This window comes from Camarhynchus parvulus, chromosome 6 (assembly GCF_901933205.1).
Source record: "Camarhynchus parvulus chromosome 6, STF_HiC, whole genome shotgun sequence".
NCBI lineage: Eukaryota > Metazoa > Chordata > Aves > Passeriformes > Thraupidae > Camarhynchus > Camarhynchus parvulus.
In genome coordinates this window covers 11910799-11932473 of record NC_044576.1, presented here as the reverse complement: position 1 = coordinate 11932473, position 21675 = coordinate 11910799, and the positions used below count along the sequence as shown (strand labels likewise).

The 21675-nt window shown below is 40.6% G+C and overlaps 1 protein-coding gene across 6 annotated transcripts in view; it reads left to right on the top strand.

The window, feature by feature from the left end:
• Positions 1-21675, top strand: part of ZMIZ1 (zinc finger MIZ-type containing 1) — a 338520-nt gene that overhangs the window by 67491 nt on the left and 249354 nt on the right. Inside the window, exon 1 of one of the 6 annotated variants that reach the window (XM_030951381.1) lies at positions 11938-13830. The exons of 4 other annotated variants lie outside the window; for them this stretch is intronic. The gene's annotated coding sequence lies outside the window, so the exon portion shown is untranslated. Of the gene's footprint in view, positions 1-11937; positions 13831-21675 lie in introns of those variants that run through there. One more of the 6 variants, XM_030951389.1, reaches the window with a different exon arrangement.

Below are 21675 nucleotides of genomic sequence, written 5' to 3'. Positions count from 1 at the left end.
AACAAATAGATGGGCTGCAGCTGCTAGAGCAGCATAAAGCACAGAACACTCACTGCTGGGATGAGAATGCTGCATTTCAGCAGGCTTCTAGCTTTTGCTGTTTGAGGAAAACAGCATGTTATATTAATTTAACCAGGTTTTAATCTTATTTTGATTGTAAATTGTGATTACTGTCATAATTGTTGAGATTTCAAACCTCCAGATTTGATGTTAATGAGGGAACAGAATAATAAGAAATGATAATGTCCTTTCATAGAAAGGAAAAAGGGAGTCCAACAGTAGTACAAGATTTGTTGTTAATCTTTTAGTGAGAAATGACAGACTTTCTTCAAAGTAAATTGGCCCAGTTGTCCCCCTGTACAATGTCCAAATATATCTTCTAATATTCTGAGATTACAGTGGGAGACCAGACACTCTGCTGTACATTAAAAAACAACTTTCCATCAGAAATTTTCACGTTGAGGGAGCTGAAGGTGCCCGACCATTATACTCTTCCCAAGTGAATGCCATCTGGAGATTAAAAAAAGGGTCAAAACCTGATAGTAGACTTGTATGGGACCAAGAGCACTGAGTAAATAATTGCCATGCAGATTAACAAAACGTTCAGCAATTGATTGCTATTTTAGGGCATTCCTAAGCAACACAATGGTGTGCCATAGAGAGATGCCCAAGCAAATACTACCCTCCTCTGGTACGTTCACATAGCACAACCTTTTGCAGAAATATTTGTATTGTTCTGGGAATAGCATGGGCGTGTCAGAGCAGTGTAACCACACACTTGAGGTCTACAGGAGAAGAACTTGGCTCTTGCCAGCATTTGGTATTACTACTTCAGCTCTTACAGCATGGATAAACACACTTCCTAAAGGGGTACCATGTATGAACTTGGGCAGCTTACTCTTTGTTCATATGTTTTAAGAATGGTTTGTTGAACAGCAAGTAAGATTTGGTGTCTTTGTCCTCAGCCTTTTTAATCTGGTCCTACTGAACTGTTGGTTTTGACTGTGAAATCACAAAGATTCTAGTCTAGAGGTCCTGCTCAGGGTTTCCCCTTTCCTTTATGCTGCAAAATCCAGTCTGACAATAGTTTGACTTCTGAAATAAAGACAAGGTCATGATTTCAAGCATTTGAGGTAATATTTTGGGCTTGTTACATGCCTGTGTGGCTAGTACCTTATGCAAAAGAATCCCAGCTGCTGTGCATTTGGCATTTGGTTCTAGGACCAAGCTAGATTGCTAGGTATTATCTTTCTGGTAGGGAATCAAGAGGACACTGAATTACCTGGAGCTCAGAGCTGGATGTGCCTACACCTATTCCTATGGTGAACTACTCAAAAAAACCATAAAAGCTTTTAATTTCTGAAAGCAAGAGTTTATTTTTATAAATACTGGAGTAATTGCCTTTTTAAATAGAAAAAAGAAATACAAAGCATGCTGAATTAAAAAAGTGAAAATAAGAGTTTATGAGCAACTTGCTCTTTTCTGCTCTGTTTCTGCAGGTGGGTCTTAAACTGAGAGCAGATTTTATCCAGCTCAGTGGATTTCTGAGTTGCCTAAAACTCTGTAGTCTTTTCTGTCCCTGAGAAACTCCTTCCGTTTTCTCTGAGGCTCAGTTTTGTTTGCACTCTGTTCCTCATTACAGTCTGTTCTTGAGCTGTAGGCACCAAACCACTTGCTATAGCTTCTACCTGCTCCAAACACAGTATTTAAACCTTCCTAAGTATGCTTAAAAGTTCTTCATGGGAATGAATTGTCTTCTTTCACAGGGGTCCACTAATCCAGTCACTTCTGAAAGAAATGTAATGTGTAACACAGAAATTAAATACTATATTGCATGTCTGTAGCTTCTATTGTTCCTGAATATTGTGACCAAAAATTCTGTATGATACATTTTGTGCATTTATAGATATGTTTATATATTTTATGCTTTTACCAATTAATATGGTCTTCAGAGAACAGAAGTTCCTCTGTTGCTATGAAGAAATGTACCACAGCATGATTGTTTCAACAGGCCACCGACACCTGCTTGCAAATACATAATTCCTCTCACTAGAGTATAATTAATGTTTAAGAAGAAATTAGCAATGGGACGTAACAGAACACTTCTGCCCACTTAAAATGGTGTTGAGTCATACCATTAAGGCTTTTAACTTGCTTATTTGCATTGCAAACTTGTTATGAAGTCTATCATTTTCTCTCGTGGAAGTGTCTCTTGGGGAAATTGAACTCTCTCCTTTGCTTGATGACATTTGCACAATAGGTACCTGATGTTTGAGGAGTGGTGGGCACCATCTTTGAGCTCCACTAGCGTGGTAATAGGAGGAAAAGAATTATGGTGAAGACATTTGTGCCATGGGATATCTACTCTTCTGGTTGTATTTTGTGCTTCTTCTCTAGGAATAAGTACAAATTGACCCAGAATGGAGGGCAGCTAAGCAGATTGAAAGCAAAGCAAACCATTATGGTGGGATTAGTCACTTTGTTCCTGAAATATGTTCCAAACTTCCTTAATTAATGGTAGTGGAGACAAACCTTGTCTGATAAGGTTGTTTAATCTAATAAAACTGGATGGGGTTTGTATGTTTTGGTCTTTGAAAAAGATTTTATTGAGTAACTGATAATTGTCATTATTTGCTATACAGTATCTTATTATGTACTTAAGTTTCTACTGATTTGGGTTAGGATTTGCAGCAATTTAGTAATACAGCCTGTGGAAGAGTAAAATGGATGTGTGATTCTTGTGTGATGTTGTGAGGGTTTTTGTACCTGTAATCACACATGTGTCTGGACTTGTACTTGGTTGTTCCTGTGAGTCAGGTAGATGCCATTCAGATGCACACTGTGTCTGTTCATCAGGTGCAGCACTGTGATGTGAGTGTGTACTGTCCTGCTTCCAAATGCTGGAACGTGTGCGCGGTCTTACTTGGAGTCTGCTGTTTGATGTCACTGCAGATACTGGTTCTGGTGCATATGTGCCATTTCCCCCAGAGAGCTGAGCACTTTCTGTAGGAAGAACAGGCTGCAGCTCCAAGTGCTTTAAATGATGAGACCCTCTTGTAGTTCTTTCATTACCATTTGTATTACAGCAGGGACTAATCTTCACTGGCAAGTGGACCCTCATCTTGGTCATTCAAAGCAACAGGCAGTCTGTGCCTCAAAACTTCAACATTTGAGTCTGCAGTTGTGAGTCCCTGTTTTTCCTTCCACAAGAGACTTAGTTTGTCACAAATCATGTTGAAAAGTGAAGTGTTAAAGACAGAAAACAGCTCTCAATTCCTGCTTCAGTGCTTCGTCTATTGTGTGGTGCACCTGCTGAACTGACCAAGGTGCTTGATTCAGGGTGGACTTATTTTGGTGCAAGCTACTTAACTATTAGTTGTGGGTGAAAATGACAGCCAGCTTTTTTTGTTTCTCATTATGGCTTTCTCTTTTCCGTATTCATGTTAGACTTTCCATATTTAGTGTTTGAGATTTTATGGAAATACAGATAGTCAAGTGCTACACTTGTGAGGAGGTGAAATGAGGACAAAACACAGGGGACAAATCAGAATCTTTAATCTTTGCTGCTGCATGTAATTTATAAAATGTATGAGTCTGGTTTCATTAATTTACTGAACTATTTCTCACTCCACATCTCTGCTATTTTTCTTTCATTTGAACTGTTTCAAAGCTAATTTTCTTTAATAAGGAAGACTCAGCTTAGAAATGTGCTTTAGCCCTCACACCTTTTTGTCTTAGTTCTTGAGTGTGTGCCCCCCTAAAGTTGTGGGGGAGTTTTAGTGGTGTTAGAGTTACACAAATCAATTTCATTGCAGAGCTTTCCCTGTCATAATGATCAGTTTGCAGCACAAATCTCATTGATTTTTCACAGCCCTGTGGAAAAAACCGAACCCCAGAGTTGATGAGTACAGCTGGGAGAGACTCAGGAGACACTAATTTTATGATTGGTGGGAGTAGCTGTGGTTGTTCCCGCCTTCCTTTCTGGGTTCTATAAACCTTTTCCATTAAGCCTGGCCTAGGAGAAGCCTGGGAATTTGGTGTGGTAGCCTGTGAGAGATGGTGACCTCTTGAGAGGACAGAGAGCAGCACTCACATCCCTGAGTGATGGAGGGAATAATCTTGCCTCTTGTCAGTGGTGCCCCATCAGCCAGGGCTGTCTGCTCTCCTGCTCACAGCCTCATCCCACCACTCACTTTCTCTACACACACTCAGAATGATTGGTGCATCACATTGCCTTCTCTTTTTTCCTTTTTTCTGATTTTTTCTTTTAATTTTTTAATCTCCTTTCTCCCTAGCTACAGATTTTTATAACTCTTTTCAGGGGCAGAAGGGTGGAAATGAACTAAAGGTTTTACAAAAAGACAAAAAAGGTGACATGGTGCTGAAAAAGTAAGAATTCTCTCCATAGCGGTGTGTAAATTGTACTTCATGTTCAAGCTGTCTGCTTTATTTTTATAAACTGAGTCTTGCAGAGTATTGTCCTAGTACTGACCCCTTTTCATGTGCTATTATGCAAGGTATATTTAAATAGCAGGGCTGTAAATCTCGTTCTGGAAAACTTCCCACCTCGCCTGCCATTCCCCTTGCTACTACTATTCCTGTTCAGCCAATGTGGAGAGCTGCAGCAGCAGTCGTGGGGCAGCCCTGTGCCTTCTGGCAGCAGCCTGGGCTGCTTTTGGCCTTTGCTTTATCTACTATCAATTATCTATATATTTCAGACTTTTATCTGCTTGTGGGTTTTTATGCACTAGATTTTCTGAGCTTGACTATATCTTTGAAGCCTGGTGTACCCTTACTGGAAAGGTGCAGGCAATCTGTCACTGGCAACAACACATGTAATATTGTCTGTTGTACAAGGAGAAGCTGCAATTGTGGTAACATAGGAGGATTAACAGTAAACTGTTTACATTGTTCTCAACTAAACAGTTGTTGAAATACCACAGAATTTTTAAAATTATTGGATTGCCTGTTAGAATGCCACTTTTTATTATTCCAAATGCTGGATTTTGAAAGAATTTTTTTCTACTGAAATTAAATGCGAAGAATTAGAAGAAAAAGAAGGAAAGTATTTTTCTGATTTTGTTTATCAGAACGTTCAAATGCAAGAACATAAAAACATAGCAAAGTTTACAGAAAAGGTGGGGGGTTTTTTTGGTCTGATTTTTGGTAATTTTTTTGTCCTGCCTTTGCTGTCCACATGGTGTTCCCATGAGTAGGAGCTCAAGTGTACCCAGAGAAATCAGAATCTTGTAAGACTTAACATGAAGATGTTGTAGGATGTTTTTTTTCAGTCCCTCTTTTCAGTCTGTGTACTTAAGCCTGTGCGGTAATCTGTAAGATATGTAAAAAGCAAGTTTCTGTGCAGTTTGGTTAGGTTGTTATTTGGAAAAAGAAAGCATCAAAGAAGATAAAAGCTGGGATGTCAGCCATTTCAGCAGAGGAAATGGGCAGAACGTGACAGAGTTTAAGAACTCTAGGTCAAGAAATACTAGGTACAAAAAGGCTTTGGCTATTCTAAGTGTATTGGTCTAGAAGAGAGAGTTGAGAGGTTAACATAACTGTAGAATAATATATTAATGCTGGGAAAAGTGCTGTCTGCTTTACTGTCAGTCTTTTGTGACTAAAGATAGGGTACTCTTGTGCAAGGAAATATATAAACACATTAGCTGACGTTCTAATAAAGGTCTATGCTTTGAGGAGAGCTGTAGCATGATAAGAGAGCAAACCTATGTAATTGTAATTCTTATTTATATTTTCAGTAGTGCAAGTATCTCAGGTCAGGTTAAAGGAAAGAGTTCTGGGATGGTTGTGATCTAGCATTTTTCAGTGAAGTTCTGTAAGATAACTGAAGCCACCAGCTAAGGGGAAGATGGATCTCCTGCTCCTGTGTTTGCACTGCATCCCCTTGAGTAGGTCAGCTCTCCTAGTTAGGCAAGTATGTAGCTGCCCACCATTAAGTCTTCCTGATTTAGCTGGATCGGCTCACTAAACTGCCCAAAGACATCCACCCTTCTGGGTCTTTGCTGAGCTGAAGGGAATAGGTTTCTGTAGTCTGTCGAATGACAGAGCCAACACAAGGTTGGCAGCAGAAGAGCGTGGCCAGGAGTGGAACCAGCTTTTAGGACAGCAGTGAGCCATTCGATTGTCTCATTAGCAAAAACCTCACTCTTTCAGCTTCATTTTACATGCAGTGTTAAGAACAGGAGCTTCACAGTATGTGTTCTCCATATTTCCCCATATGTGTGTTATGGTCTTCAGAGGGATGGTTGGCCATAGCACAAAGTGAAGACTGCATGAGAGTGAAACACAGATGAGGACATGGAGGAACTTACTTTGCACAGCACACTTCTTTTTGCATATCACCTTCCCCACAGCCTGCATGAGGCAGGAGTCCTTTAAAATCTCCCAGATTTCTTCCAGAGGCAGGCAAGTTACTGTAAGCTGCTAGTGGAGTTCGGGTAATTTCACTTTGCATGTCTGGCTCATTACTTGCATTTTTTGTTCCCACAGAAGAGTAGGGGGTGAGTGCTGATCCCTGGGTGATGCCTTGTGTTAACTGGGGCAGCAGCATGTCCAAGTAGCTGAGGGATGGCAGTGTGAGCCCCGGGGGTGTCATGCACAAGCTTATTGGCACACACAGTCAGGGCAGTGGCCACTCAGGATGTTAGATGTCTGCTGAGTGTCTGAAGAGTTCTGGCTTGATTCTTTTGCACCTGCAGGCTGGAAACTGGTTTTGCCATCTGCCTGAGGCATGGTGAGACCTCCAGGAGCAGGATTACCCAGTCCAAACATTTTGGAAGGCTCTTTCAGTTTCCCCCTGGCGCAGTTCAAGGGAGAAGCCAAGTCACGCACAGTCCGATATAACACCTCCTCACCCTGTGAAGGAAACCTCCCTGCCTGTTCACAGCTGCCACAGGACTCCCCAGCAATGTGCTGGTGCTGTCTGTAAGAAAGGATGGATGCAGGGATCTGGGGGGGGATGGTGTTCCTGCCTTGTGTGGCTTTGTGTTGGCGGCTTGGAAGGAGCACTGAGTGGCCGCATGCTGCGGCCAGCAGGCAGAATGAAAAGCTGCCCCATGCAGGGACCTTTTCTGTCCATCTGCTACAAGTCTGTGCTCTTCACTGCTGTATTTGGGAATGAGCCCCCATCATAGAAGAGTTTATGTGCAGCCAGGTCCTAGACCAGCAGCTACCCTTCCCTTTCTCTGGCACAGGAGTGGAGCTAGCCAGTGGTAAAAGACTACAGGTGTGTGCCCTTCATCTGCATGCATGACAGGATATATTTAGAAGTGAACTCTATTTAGAAATGAAGGGCTCAGAGTACAGTGTCTGGTTTGGCAAAGAGAATGTGAAAATGTGGTATACATGTCTTGGATTCTTGTAGGCTGGAACTAATTGCTGTACAAAACCCTTGAAGGGACCAGTCCCTTTAAAGAAAGAGCAAACATGTTAATCCTTGTTATTCTTGCATCTCTTTGATTGCTTTCTCCTGCTAAATGTAAAGGATTTGGAATATACCACGAGGTACAACTTTTGGAGACCTAAAAAATGTGTGCATTTGTGATGACTCTCTTTCGCAATTCAAGCATGCATTTCAAAGGATTATAAAAATCTAAGTCGATAATGCATTTCAGCAATTTTGCCTTGTCAAAACCCCTTCCAATTCCTTGGTAACTATTAATTGTTGGATTTCAGATGGCAGGGATGTTTGAGCACCATATGTGATTGCATGTGTTAAGCTCTATTGCTGCTGGGGTGGGAGGATGTCAACTACTTCTGAAAAGAAATTCATACTTGGGAATGACTTTGCCACTTGAAAAGTTAAGAGAGGAGATAATGAATGTTCAGAATCAAATTTCTGGTCCCATTAAGTTGCTGTAGGAATTTTGCCACTGGCTTCAGTCCATCAGTGATTTCACTAGCAAATGTAACATCCAAAAGAAGATCCAGGCAGTGCCTCTGAGGAGTTGACAGGAGAGGTGCAAAAGACTGCTTAGTAAATGAGAAGAAGCAGATATTCCAGTTGTGTATGTACTTCACTTTGCTATAGCAAAGAGAAGAACACTTTATCTAAATTCAGTCTGTGATTTATTTCTTTGACAGTTTTCAGATTTGACATGCCTTTTGGGGAATCCCATAGTTTTAACATCGTAATAGTAATAAAATGAAGATATTAAGAAATATGCTATGACATGAAATGCTGTTGCAAAAATTCTTGAAGTTTAAATTGTTCTTTCCAGTCTATTGTTATATCTGACAACACTGTTGTGCAATTTGTAATTGTACAATGGTATTAAATAGAAATTACTTCCATTGAGGAATATTATAATAAAATGTTAATGAATATTATTTCTTCTGATCACCTGTGTGTATATTCAGATATCACACATAATTCTAAAATATAATTCTAACATCATAACTAAGCATGTATCTTTTTGCTGACAGATTTGAATTTTTTTAAGTAGCCGTTAATACAACATTTGTGACAAAGAGGAACAGCAGAAATGTAGTAGTTTGTATTAAAATTTGTATTATTCTGGTTCAGGTCATTAACACCATGATTAATCCTGTGATTTGAAATTCAGGTCTGAATTTGTGTTTAATTTATAGATGAACTATATTACATTAAGTAAAATATATTTACTTTATATATTTACTTTTTTTAAAATTGCTTCCAGTTAGAAATACACATTTTAGTCAGTACCTCTGGCATTTTTGATGTAAATAATCCTAGGTTTGCCACTGTGGTTTATATTCCAGCAGCTTCAAGATTTCTTTATCTTTTTAACAGCTATAGTAGTACTCAGGAACAGGCTGCTTTTGCCTGGAGTATTTACCATCAAAATAAGTTGGGAAGAATATCCAAGAATATCCTTTATTGTGGATAAATGCTGCAGGTGCAGAAGTGGACTATAATTTGTGTAATAATATATGGCAGAGCTAGATCCTGACGTCCCCATTTCCTGCATCCAGACCTTTCATTGACTTAGCTTTAAAATTTAGAAAAACGTCATTGAACCCTGAACATTTCAGTTGCATTGATCCTCGTACCAAAACCGTTCTTCCTCTGCTTCAGCCTAGCACTTGTACACAGCTCTGCAATCCACAAATCAGCATGAGCCACTTGAGCAAAAATGTATATATCTTACTCATCAGATATATCAGTACCTTTAAAATGCAGTGCACGGCTGTATTGTATAAAGTTGTGTCAGTTATTGTTTTATGTCCCTAGATTAGAGTTTCAAAAATGCACTGGATTTTTGTACAAGAAATTGTGTGGAGAAAATCTAATTTGAAATCTATAAGCGATCTGCTCGTATTTGATGAGAATTCAATCATTATTTCTTCAGCCATAAACTTACCAAGACTGTTACTATATCCTCTAGTTGATACCTAAGGTAATATCTGTTACTAAAGTTTTAAAGTAAGATTATAATCTATCCTTAGTTGGGCTAGACAGTCAGCTCCATGTATTGTATTTTGTAAATACATATTGTCTGAAGTGTTTGTGGCATGTCTTTTCTGTAAATATTGATGAAAACCTGTACTTACTACATCAGTGTTTTGTCTTTCTGATCGCATTCAGTGTGGTGTTAAATGGTAGATGCCAATCATTTCAGTTAATATTGCATATTTAAATTTGCATCTAAGTGCTTTCTGTGTCAAGTGGAGGTAAAGAAGTTGGTTTTTATGAATAGCATGCTGCTTTTTTCCATTTTTTAATCAAGATCAGAATTAGTGCTTTTCAGTACTCTCAGTATTCATATATAAAAGGGGTGTCAGTTGATTTTAGTCCTTGTCAGTGTGAAACTGTTTCCAGCAACTGTATTAACTATGGAGCAGTTAATTGCTGCTTTAAATAGTGTTCTCTCCATAGTCCACTAGGATGCATTCATGCTTACACTCAGCTTTATGCACTGTTTGGCAGATCCTCCTCAGAGAGTTACGCTGAGTTGCACCTTTTCTGGTGCATCAAGTTAGAGTTGTGTAATGCATGCTGTTCTTCATGGGATTCTCTCTTCATAATAAATAATTTTTCCACTCCTCAAATAACACCATCCCTTCACCTTGGTTATTCACTTAGGAAGAAGTCTGCCAAGGTAACTGATTTGTTTTGTCTCTGTTATGTGTTGAAGCGCATAATTTAGTGCATCACAATGAAAATTTTGATTGGGACAGACTGTTATGCCTTCAAAAGTAGTACAGGATTGCGTGTTGTGAGTCAGTACTGGTCAGGGCAAACAGCAGGGTTACTGTTTGACCATAGTTGGGTTTGGTCCTCTGTCCTGCAGCAAATGCAAGTGGTGAGAGCCATGCTTTGGGAATGGTGTGTGTGTGCTGGGTCCAGATCCTGGTCACTTGCTGGGAACAGGCTGTACATGCCTTCCCTGGGATGGGAATTGCTTTCAGCAATAGCAAGAGAAGCACCTCAGGAAATACCCAATTCTCTCTTTTGTCCAGTTTATGAAAAAAGCAGATGACCATGTAGCTCGGTAGCTGAAATAAATTCTCCTTCTTACCTCCTCTCCTATTTGAGAGTGTTACAAACTTTGGTCAAAAAAGGAATATTTAAAAGTCATTCCTCACTTGTTATCAAAAGTGAGTATGACTCTGCTGGCTTTTCCTCTTTTGCTTTTGAAATATGTAGCTACAAAATCCAAGGTGCCATAATAGTCTTAAATGCCTGTCCCTGCCTGTGGAAATAATTTGCCTATCCTGCGGTCACCTGCAGGGAGTGGAGGGTTTGGGAGTGGTAATGTCTCTAACTAATACTCTGATAGAAAATTTATGGGGAGAGGAACAGCACCAGATTGCCTACAAGATTAATGTTGGTGCTGTTACCCTTGTTCATTCTTGTTTTAACAGCTGCTTGTACTGTATGTACCTCTGGAACCAGGACAAGGTTGGCAACAGGTATGCATGGAAATTGGTGAAAATTCATGAAAATTGCACAGGCTAAAGATGCATTTCTCAAGTTATTGGATTTCCCAATTAAACATAATTGGGTTATGAGGAAAACAAAAAGCTGCTCTTTGAAGGGCTGTTCTGCATCACCTCTTGAGCGCTGCAGTTCACCCTGGAGGTCTCAGTAGCCGGTGGGGATGTGGTTTTGTTGGGTTCTGCTCTCAGCAGGGCACGTGCACCTGGAGGGATCAGGTGGTACCTGAGGCTGTTCTTCCTCTGCTTCCGAGTGCTGGCCAGGCAGATCTTTAAATGCTGACAGCTGTTCTTTGAAAGTGAAAGATTTTGGTGTTAGCAGGGGTCTAAGCAGAGGGGATGCTGCTGCGGTCTGCATTATATTGAGCTTCAGGCAGGAGGGTGAGGGCAGAGGGAACACACTGAAGTTAATTTCCAACTGGCTGCCGAGGGTCTTGCAGGGCTGTATAACCACCCTGAACTCGTGTGCTCTGTAGTGCCCCTGACAGATTTTTTATGGCCACCAGGTCTCTGGTCCCCCACTGGGTCATTTAGTCCCTGTCTGAGCACTCCCAGAAACTCAGGGAAGGTTGTAAAGGACTGAGGACCTTTGCAGCCAGCAGGATCAGCAGAGCCTGTGTGCACAGCCTGTGCCAAGGCTGCCACCCTTGCTGCCTGTCTCAGACAAGTGTGAGGGACAGCAGGTAAGGGGTGACAGACTTTGCTTGGTCTTTTCTGGTGGCTCTGGGTCCTGGTCTTTACAGAGTGACAGCTATAAAATTAGATAATCAGTTAATCACTGGTAAATTAGGCTTGTGTCTTTGTGGAGAACAAATACAATATTTATGTAAAAGTTGTTAGGAGTTTTTTTAATTAGCAGAAATAGATGCAAAATGAATGATGATTAGGCAGCTGATGAATTCAGTAGTACAATTATGCCTAAAGCTATGCCCCAGTACTTAATGATGGATGCTCTGAGCAATCAAAGGGGCCTATTTATATAATTTATTTATTAAAAAAAAGTTAGATATTAAGCAAGATGTCTGTATATATTACAAGTATATGAACTTCAGTGTCTGAGAAAACCTTTCTAAAATTTGGTAATATAAGTATTTTTAAAGTTATTTCTGTAATTATTTATTTTAAATTAACTGTTACTGTAGTTGCTGTTAATTTTTGGGTTTATATGAAAGGCTGTTCTTTAATCAATAGCTAGTGAAATCCCAAGCATTCCCTGGAAATGAGAATTACACAGGAATTGTACAGATTAATGTATTTTTCTTTCTTGTTTTGGGTAGTCTGAGACTGAGGAGTGGAGGAAATAACAGAGCCCTGGGTGTCTGCTCGGTGAAGCTTTAAGAAAATGCAAGTCATGATGAGCAGCTGCCTTGTATGCAGCCAGTTGGGAAGGCTAAACTGATTAGTCTGTAAACACTAGGAGATGGTAAGTGTTGGTGTCAAAGGGATTGTGACAGTCATCAGATTGTGGTTTATCTCAGGCTGTCGTTTGAATGATGGCTCTCCCCCACAGAAGCAGTTTTATGGCTTTGCAGGGGTATAATCTGAGCCCAGCCTGATGGATCCAGAGCTGCTCAAAGCAGCTTCCCAGTTCTCTGTTTTGTATCACCAATCCTTGGCTTTTCATGGACAAGACTGTTATTTTCTTTTCACCAACCAGGAATTACAAACATAAAATTTACTAGGCCTGACAGAGTGGAAATTGGCACTTGCCCATTTGCAGAAGGGTATTAGACAGCAGCAGAGAGTTCCCTGAGGACACAGCAAGGGGGCTGCTCACAGGAGCAGCAAGCAGGTGCTTCCTCTCCTATGTCTGCCAGGGGCACTAGCAAGGTTGCATTTCACACTTTGTGCTCAGAGATGGTCACAGGAAAAGGCATTCCTGTAAAAAGATGGACTTCTAACCTGCTGCAGAACTGGGCAAGAGCATGAGGTGATCCTTTCTGCTCTAGCTGGGTGATGCCCTCAGGAGGGGGTGGACAATGGGCAGTGAGCATGGCAGTGCTTGGTGGGTACAGTCACCTCTGTGCTGGGCTTGTGGCAGATGTTCTTCAGTGAGGCAGCTGAGGGCACACACAGCTGTGCATGCAGGAGCTGGAGCTCATTTCTGATACAGGTCCAGTAGCTGCACTACCTACAGAAGTTGTAAATAAAACCCACTCTTGGTTTGTTTCTTCAGTGCTGCAGACAGGAAAGAAGCTCCTACCTGCACTACTTGTGGACTTCTTGGCTATTTTAAGTTCTAGGGTTATTTAGCACCCAGTCATAGGGACTTCTGCTAAAATATAGTCCGTGTCAATGGGAAGAAAAAAGGATTTACTTGCTCACAGAGCAGAGAACCTCCTGCAGTCTTGCATGTCCCAGTAAAGGCTGCCATTTTTCAAAGAAGATATCCTCTATTCTGGGTGATGAGCAAGCCCTTCTTCCTAATGATTTTCTGGAAGACCCTGAGGCACCATCACCTGGACAATAACTTTTTATTTCAATAAGGGTCAGAGGGAGCAGTCAGAAGCTCTGAAAGCCAGCCCCAGTGGAGCTCCTCCATACAACCCCCACAGCTGCAGATGAGTCAGGAGGGGGTCAGAAGAGCTGTTTCACAGATGCTGCCTGCTGGGAGATGCATAATAGGAGGATAAACAATAAATGGAGATAAGTAAGAGAAGGTGTAAAGACAGCTATTATCCCCTTTACAGTAGAGAAAAGTTTTAAACCAAGCAAAAGCAAAATTAAGAAGAATATGGAGGCTAGGGGCATATATATATATATATGTTACCTTACAACATTATTCCTGCTTTGGCAGGTTCTGTAGGAAAGAAGAAAAGAATTACAAGGAAAAGCAAACAACAATTCAGAAGAAGAAATTCTAGGAAACTTGCCCTGAACTTTGGAGCAAAGGTTGGAGACTGGAATCTGGTTACTCAGCAGAGGGCTGATAGAGGAAGAAAGGAATTTGTGGAGATAGCAATGAGATATGTAGAGTATAATGAATCTTTTTTTAAATGTTTTAATTCCATGTATGGCATTTAATTACATCTTTCTGCTTTTATTTTTTCTCATGAGAGTTAAAAGTTTGTTGTATTTAAAACTGTTAGATAAACGTGCAACACCTTTCACATTTGATTCTTTCTATATTACTTACATTTAGAATAGCAATTTTTGCTACTGTCCTATGAATTGTGTAAGAGCATCTTTCCATTCCTTCTAATTCTCTTGAGCGTAAACCATCCCCAGCACATCCTGATGTGGCAATTCAAAATGCTGATACCCCCTGGTAGGAACTGTTTCTTTAATGATGGGCTGTAATGGTACCTCTGTACTTGCTCAATGGAAAAGCGTAGTTTAAGACACAGGCTTTGATTTAAAAGCTGCCTTGCAGTAGGTGTATTTCTCCGCTTTCCTAGCTGAAGATTTGTATGAAATGTAACAATTAAGAAACCAGGTTTCCTGTTCTGAATGCAGTGGACAATGTTAGTTGATCTGCAAGCTGGAAAGATGGTGACATTGGTTACTAGTTTGCAAGGATAAGAGACTATTGATTTCTGGCAAATAGATTATGGTAGGGCAAACATTCATAAAAGCCATGCAGAGAGCATAATAATGTTGAGCAGTGGAAATAAAAAATGCAATTGATTTAGCATGCTGCCATAAAGCAGCACTCCTCCTATCCCTGCCCTAGTTACAGGCTCTTCCCTGCTGCTGTGCCTCTGCCCGGGCACCCACCAGGGAGCCGAGGGCGCCAGTGGCTCTAATTGCCTGGAATTTGGCAGCTGGAGGGGATGCCACTTGCCTTGGCCTGCCTCAGCATTTAGAAATTGCAGCTACACTGTCCAGACCTAGCTCAGTGTGGTAAACCCATCTGCCTGAGGAGAGCCAAGTTCTTGCCATTCCCGAGTGCCCCCTGCCATCCCACCCTCCCACACCCACTCGCCCCCAGCCCCACACATGTGTTGTGTGCCCTCTATTGCACACATGCATCTTCTGCTGGGGCTGGTACTTCCTTCTGTCTAGCTGTTGTGCACCTGAGATCATGAAATCAGGATTATTGGGTGTAGTTATTATTGTCCTGCATGAAAGTGAAACCACTGGTAGCAGTTGCTTGTTGTATCATGGTTTTCTTAAAATTCAGTTCCATGACAGCTTCCTAAGGCAGAGGTGTGGCAGCATTGTGCCAGTGGAATGCTGTCCTGGCTTGGGCTGCTATTTGTATACCAGACTTTTCTCTTACACTTCTAGAATGTTAGGATCAATGTTGCCTGATTTTGTGGATTTTGAATGCATTTTTCAAGTATTTTAAATATTTAAGTGCTAGGCCCACTAGGAGGGAAGTGATGGGGTTTTTTTCAGCCTGTCAGTAAAAATACTGAAATGAATGGATCTGGGTGTGACTTTGTGAGCTCAGAGGGTCAAAGCTTGAAATGCTTGAACAGGAGAATCAGAAGCAATAGGTTTTTCCCATTTGTGCCTTAAAGTAAACTTACATGCTTGCATCTCTCAGTATTCCCCTACCTTGTAGTAGTACAGGCTTTTTTTTGAGTATAAGCAAGGATGCCAACATATTCTTCCCTTTTTCATAGGCTTAGCCAACCCTTTTGGGTCTACTCTGTAGTAGTCCCCCACTCTGCTTCATCTTGTGTGGCATTTCTGTCAGTTCTGGTTTATCAGCCTGGCCTGCAGATTAGAGGTGAGGAAGCCAGGATAATTATGGGATAAATATCCCCTTCTTCTGTCACAGCCATACTGAAACTTGAGGACATCTTACTAGATCATGGCAGTGCACTGTTGAGATACAACTGTTTAGTAATGCCTCTTAAGGAGTCTTTGGCTGAGCCTTGGTTTTTATGCAAACTGCCTGTTGTGGTGTTGCTCTAAGCTGGCTGTGTCACTGCTTTTCAACTTCAGGTACAGTTGTTACTTCCTCTTCTCTCACAACTGGAAATTATTCAGCTTTTCAACTAAATTGCATTTATTTTGACTTAGAGTACTAAAAGAAATTGTTAGGTTTAGAATTCAGGTTTGGGGTGGGTTTTTTTTTGTTTTTTAATGATATGGTCTAAAAATGGCTGAAGTGTGTACACACTAGCTAAAATACTGTATAGCTTCCAATACACCCTGCTAAAATCTGTGCAGTGTTGCTGTTTGCAGGTAATCAATGTTGTGGTATTATTTCTTACGTTCAGTAAATTATTGCTGAAGTTTTAATCTGTTGAAATACAAAACTGTAGAGAATTTAATGCTGACCTTTGTATATGAAATTAAGTATAATTATTAGATTTATAGAAGGCCTTTTGAATTAGCTTACATGTACTAACTCATACTTTCACTTGCCATGGACTGCTGAATTCATGTTATTTCCAGTAAGCTTGCTGAAAGTGGGAAGAGAGCATTTACCAGAGGTTTCTATCTTGCCATTAACACATATTTCTATTTTCTTTTAAAGTGTTGTGTAAAATAAATCCACACAATACGTATGCACTCATGTGCATTGATGCACAAAGACTATTGGTTAAGAAAAATTTCAGAGCTAATTCATAGTAAGTAAAGAACCTAATGACAGGTCAGAGTGTACTTTTGGAGGTGGCAATAGGCACAAGATGACTACAAGGCTGAACCATGGAGCAAAACAGCAAAAGCATTGTGTACAGTCAGCTGAAAATACTGCTTTTTCTCTTTCCTACTACATCAGCAGCTTCAAAGATGGCAGATTACTTTTTGGTTTTCTTGTATAAAATCTAGCAAGTGAGTTTTCCCACAGTTTGTAAAAAAAATCTTACCTATGCAACGCATCAAATGATACAGATTGTCTTTACATAAGGATTGTGTCTTCTGTAGGAGCAGTTTTTAGGTTTTGTTTACTTCTTCTAAGCCGTAATTCAGGGTTTTTAAATAAAAAATGTTTTATACAAATTTGCTATACTAGATCAGTTTGCCCTCAGCTTGGTTGTTTTGCCAACAGTGTCCAGCAAGTGACTCTAAACCAACAACTAGTGTATTTCTAAATGCTGTGTCTCTGAAAACTAAAGTCTTCTTCCTCCTCTTAGGAAAAAATTGCAGAATCCCTTGGTTTGCACCTCATGTATGTTCTGATTTTTCACCTAAATTGTCTCTGTGGCTGCCATGGCTGCTGTGTTGAAGCCGCAGTGCTGAGCTCTTGGATTACAAGGCAGAAGGAAGCATTTGCTCTGTTCCAGGATGCCATGCTGAGCTGCACCATGTCTCAGGGCAGTCCCTCTGTCTCACAGTGTAGTTCAGGAGCTCCTTTAGTCTGGACATCCGACACTTTTTGAAGGCTTGCCTTTGCACTGTCGCCTTGCACATGCCGAGTTAGTTGCAGGTTGCTGTCTGCAGAGACCTTGGACTGCATGAAGAGCTGCCTGCAGGGATGAGAAGAGTGGCATGAGTCATGGGCAAGGTAAAGCAGGGACAGATGGACACTGACACTGCTCAGGCTGGGCTCTGCAGAGGCCTGAGCAGTTCTTATGAGGTCCTGTGGAAATGGGTGCTGAGAGGACTTTGCACATGGCTGGAGATGCTCACTGTTTTGAGCTGAACTGAGTGAGAGAACAGCAGCAGTGTTCAGACTCAGGAAAAGCAAATGACTTGGGTTCTGAGTTCTTCCCAATTTGCTGAATGAGCTGTTTGTTCATATTGCTTCCTCTCTATTCTGCTATTTTCTCTAGGGGTTTGCTGTAGTGGCTATTGCTGTATGAAGAAGGTTGCGCTACACTGGGGCCTCCTACAGAAGTTGTGCTGCTGTCCTTGTCCCCATTTCAGACAGGACAGATTTAAAAAACCCAAAAAAAAGCATATGCTAAGAGTCTTCTCAGAAGTCATAAATTTCCCAATGTGCCCAGGTCTCTTTTGCCACATGGCCTCCTCCTGTATAATGTGGGTTGCAGATAGTTCAGGTTGTCAAATGTGCCAGGAGATGTTAAGGGCAGAAGGGAGGTGGCAGTTGTACGACCTAGCCCATCTTGCCCTTTGTTCATTTGCTTCAGAAAGCAATTTTATAATTATTACCACTTCTTAATCAACTCCACTTGGTGAGGATTTAGGTACCAAGTGCTTAGTGTTGGTTGGTCAAATCTGGAAACAAAGACTTTACAACAGGGCTCTCTTGAACACTTGATGTGTGGGAAGACAGTGCTTCTGATTTTTATGATGTCTTTGCAGATACAGCTGAGCTGGTTTGGTGTGAACAATTTGAGCTTTAGAAATAAAATGTACCATGATACAGACACAGCTGTCTTGGTGCTCTCCAAGCTCGAGCCAGCAGGCAGTGTTGCTGTACACCACAGCATCCTGTTCTCGGGCCTGAGCAATGGCTGTACTGCAGTTACCTGCTGGCCAGCACAGCACACCCTCGGAAGAGGGAGCAGAGAATGGAATTTCATTGTGGACAGGGAGGTGGTACAGCTGTTAGAGGCTTTGGGAAGTTACTTATAATCAGTAATCGGCATATTGGAATATCCTGTTTCCTGCTCATCACTGGCTCTGTTTTACCCAATATCCCTTTTCCCAAATATGTACATAGAGTTACAGCTTTTTTCAGTTTCAAAAAGCAAATAAGAATAATTGATTAGATAGTTTTCTTCTAAATAAAAATATAAAGCTTGCAACAACTTTACAAAAACCCATTTCTTGGTATATTTCTGGGCATTTGTATTTTTGTAAGTGGCCTTAAAAATACTATGGATTGTCTCTATTCATTGAATTACAAGCCTTTTGAAATACCTTCTTGTGTTCATGGGTTTGCACAGTGCATAACACAATGGACTTGCAGTCTTGGCTGGACTTGTGGTTTTTACTGCAACATTTTTAATATTTTTCATTCCCACTGCAAGCTTTAGTTGAGTCATTCTGCCCCAAAATCCAGCATCCCCTTTAGACTGCATATTGTCCTCAGGGTACACAATAAGGCTAGCATAGAAAAAGCTTTTAGAAGCATGTGCCTTCTCTCTATCTCCTCTGTGGTGAAAGTGCAGTCTCCCCAACCTGGGTCGATACTACATGTGAGCTGCATTCTCTTGTGTATAAATACACTGTGTTAAAAAAGGAAAAGCTGAGTGCAGCCTGCTTTCTAGTGTGTCCATGCTCTTCTCGGAACTGATGGGGCAATTCCTTTCTCCTGAGCTCACTGCTCCTGGGTGAGCCTGGGGACAATGTGCCTCCTCCTGCCGTTCTCTGCCAGTTGGACAAATCCAGCCTTGGCACAACAAGGTGGGGAGGATCTGCTCCACCAGGAAAGAGATTCTGGTGAGATTTGTCATGTTACTGTGCATCTTTCCTGACTTGCCATCTACTTAGAGAGATTTGTAAGCTGGCTATCTCCTTTCTTCTCCAAGAAAACCCATTTGTGGGGATGACACTGGTATTCATATGCTTAGGCAAGATAGAGTGGTCTGGTTTGTTTTGCTTTTTGGTTTTTTTTTAAACAAATATGCATGTTTTAGAGAAAGAAATAATTCTGAAATTTTGGGGAAGGGGGGTTGGACAGGAAAAATGAAACTGGCATGGTGCACAAGTGTTTAACAAATATTATCAATGAAACTTCCAACAAATGTGAGGAAATTAATCTCTATGTATATATTTTTAATGCAGTTCAGCAGTCAAAACAGGATGAAGCACCATTTGCTTGTTTTATTTTTTACTGACAAAACCCCAAAATAAACTCAATTTGGTAACATGTCTCAAACACTTAGATTGTTTATTATTTGTCTGTTTAATGGCATAAAAAATTAAAATATTGATTCCTAAAACAAACCTAGGGGTGTGAGTGTAGACAGTCTCTCAGTGAGCGCAGTAGTCCAGCAGAAATCAGAAAACTTGCAGTCCATTCCCATGTCTCAGAAGAGCTCCTTATTCTACAGGCTTGTGGTTAGTTTGCAGAGCATCTCCCTTGATTTTTGCTCTTAGGGCTTGTGTTTGGGCACTTGGGGAAATAAAACTTGGCTTACAGCCATTTCACTTAAGTCCTTTCATTTAGGTGGGAAACACATCAAACAAAGGAATCAAGTCTTATTCTGAATATTTGGGAGTGCATTTGAAGGTAGCATCCATTTCAGCATTATAGTTTCATAGTATCCAGTGCCCCTGTTCACCTGCAGCTCTCTGATGTTTGTTAGGCCAAGAGACAGAACAAATCTTGCTTTTGTAGGTTTTACTTTGTTTTACTAGATTCTACTTTATAATGTCAGAGCACACAACATTTATTTACGGGACAGGTCCAAAAATTGTTGGGTCAGGTCAAAAAGTGCCAGGGAGAAGCTGTTATGTTTCATTCTTGTTAACAGAGATTTTGATTAATTTTCTTCTCTTGGTTGATTATTTTACCTCCAGAGTTACTGTTGCCTGGTTGAACTTCCCTGAAGTGCTTTCAGTAGAGAAAGGCAGCAAGCTGCCTCTAAGTGTCGAAATCCCGACTCTAGTCAGAAGCTGTCAGGAGTATCTACCTGTACCTGAAGGCAGCTAAATCATTTTTTTGAAATTTTAGACTTTGCCACTAGATTTAAAAAGTAACAATCTGGAAACAGTATTGATGTGAACTACCCCATTAGTTTTGTGGGTCTAAGATTGTGGTTGGGTGACCTGAGGAGACAACTGGATTAAAAGGTGACCAAGCAGAGTTGTTGCCACAAGCCTGTTAAACTTTCAGCAGAATTTGTGAAGAATCTGTGGCTTGAAAAATACCAAAACACATTTGACTGATACAAGGAAGAAGTGAGAAATTGTTTAGGGAATTGGATCTTTCTGGCTTCCTTCTGAAGTCTGGGATGAACTGTATTTCCGTTTTCCATCGTGGGTTGTAGGAAGTTTCCATCTTGGGATTTTAGTAGTTCATTTCTTCTGTCTGTGTTTTGTCATTAGCATTTGGAGTGAATGATATACCTCTGGGTAGTTTCTATTTAATGTGCTTTCAGTACTATGTTCATTATTACTATTTTACCAGTAATTTAGTGTTATGTGACTTAGTTAATGATTGCAATGTGATTCTTCATCACGATCACAAATAGTTTGTGTCTCTAAAGGAATGGGAATGAAATGTCATAGCAACAGATGTGTAGTTCTGAAAATGTAATACATTTTTAAGAAGAAAAATGTAAAGAAAAGCAGAGGTCCTGGTTCTGCTAAAATTGGGCTGTGCCTTCACCAAGGTCAGGAGGCCCAGTATGAATGGGTAGCCCAGGGCTGTGTACCAGTGTTTTTAAGGCAGTTAATTTATAACAAGAAGCTGTAAAGCACCAACCTGTGCTGGGTCTCAGGGCTACAATCCACACATGGTGTTGCCCAAGATTGTTTGTTTATGTGCAGAGATCTCCATGATAGCAGTGTCTCCTGGCAGCCATTGGAAACTGCTGTTATTAAAAACCCTACATTTCTCATTAGAACAATTCTATTGGACATATTGTTTAAATATAGATTACTAATGAAATGCCTTTTTATTGCTTTCCCAGTGAATACTTTCAGCATAAAGTTGATTTGTAGTGTTATGTAAATTCTGTTTAACTTCAATCAAGTTTTTAATTATGTTTTTACCACAGTAATTCCCATTTGATTTGTCATCTCCTGTTAGGTATTTAACATTGCACAGGATGGTTTTTTTTCTTATTTTCCTTTTTATTTTCCCCTCCTGTTTTAGTCTTTGATGTCACCTGGAATAGAGCCTCACTCTAAAGCTGTGTAAGTTTGATTTCCTTTCACGCAAGTACAATTTAATGAAGAATTACTACAGAAAACCAATAT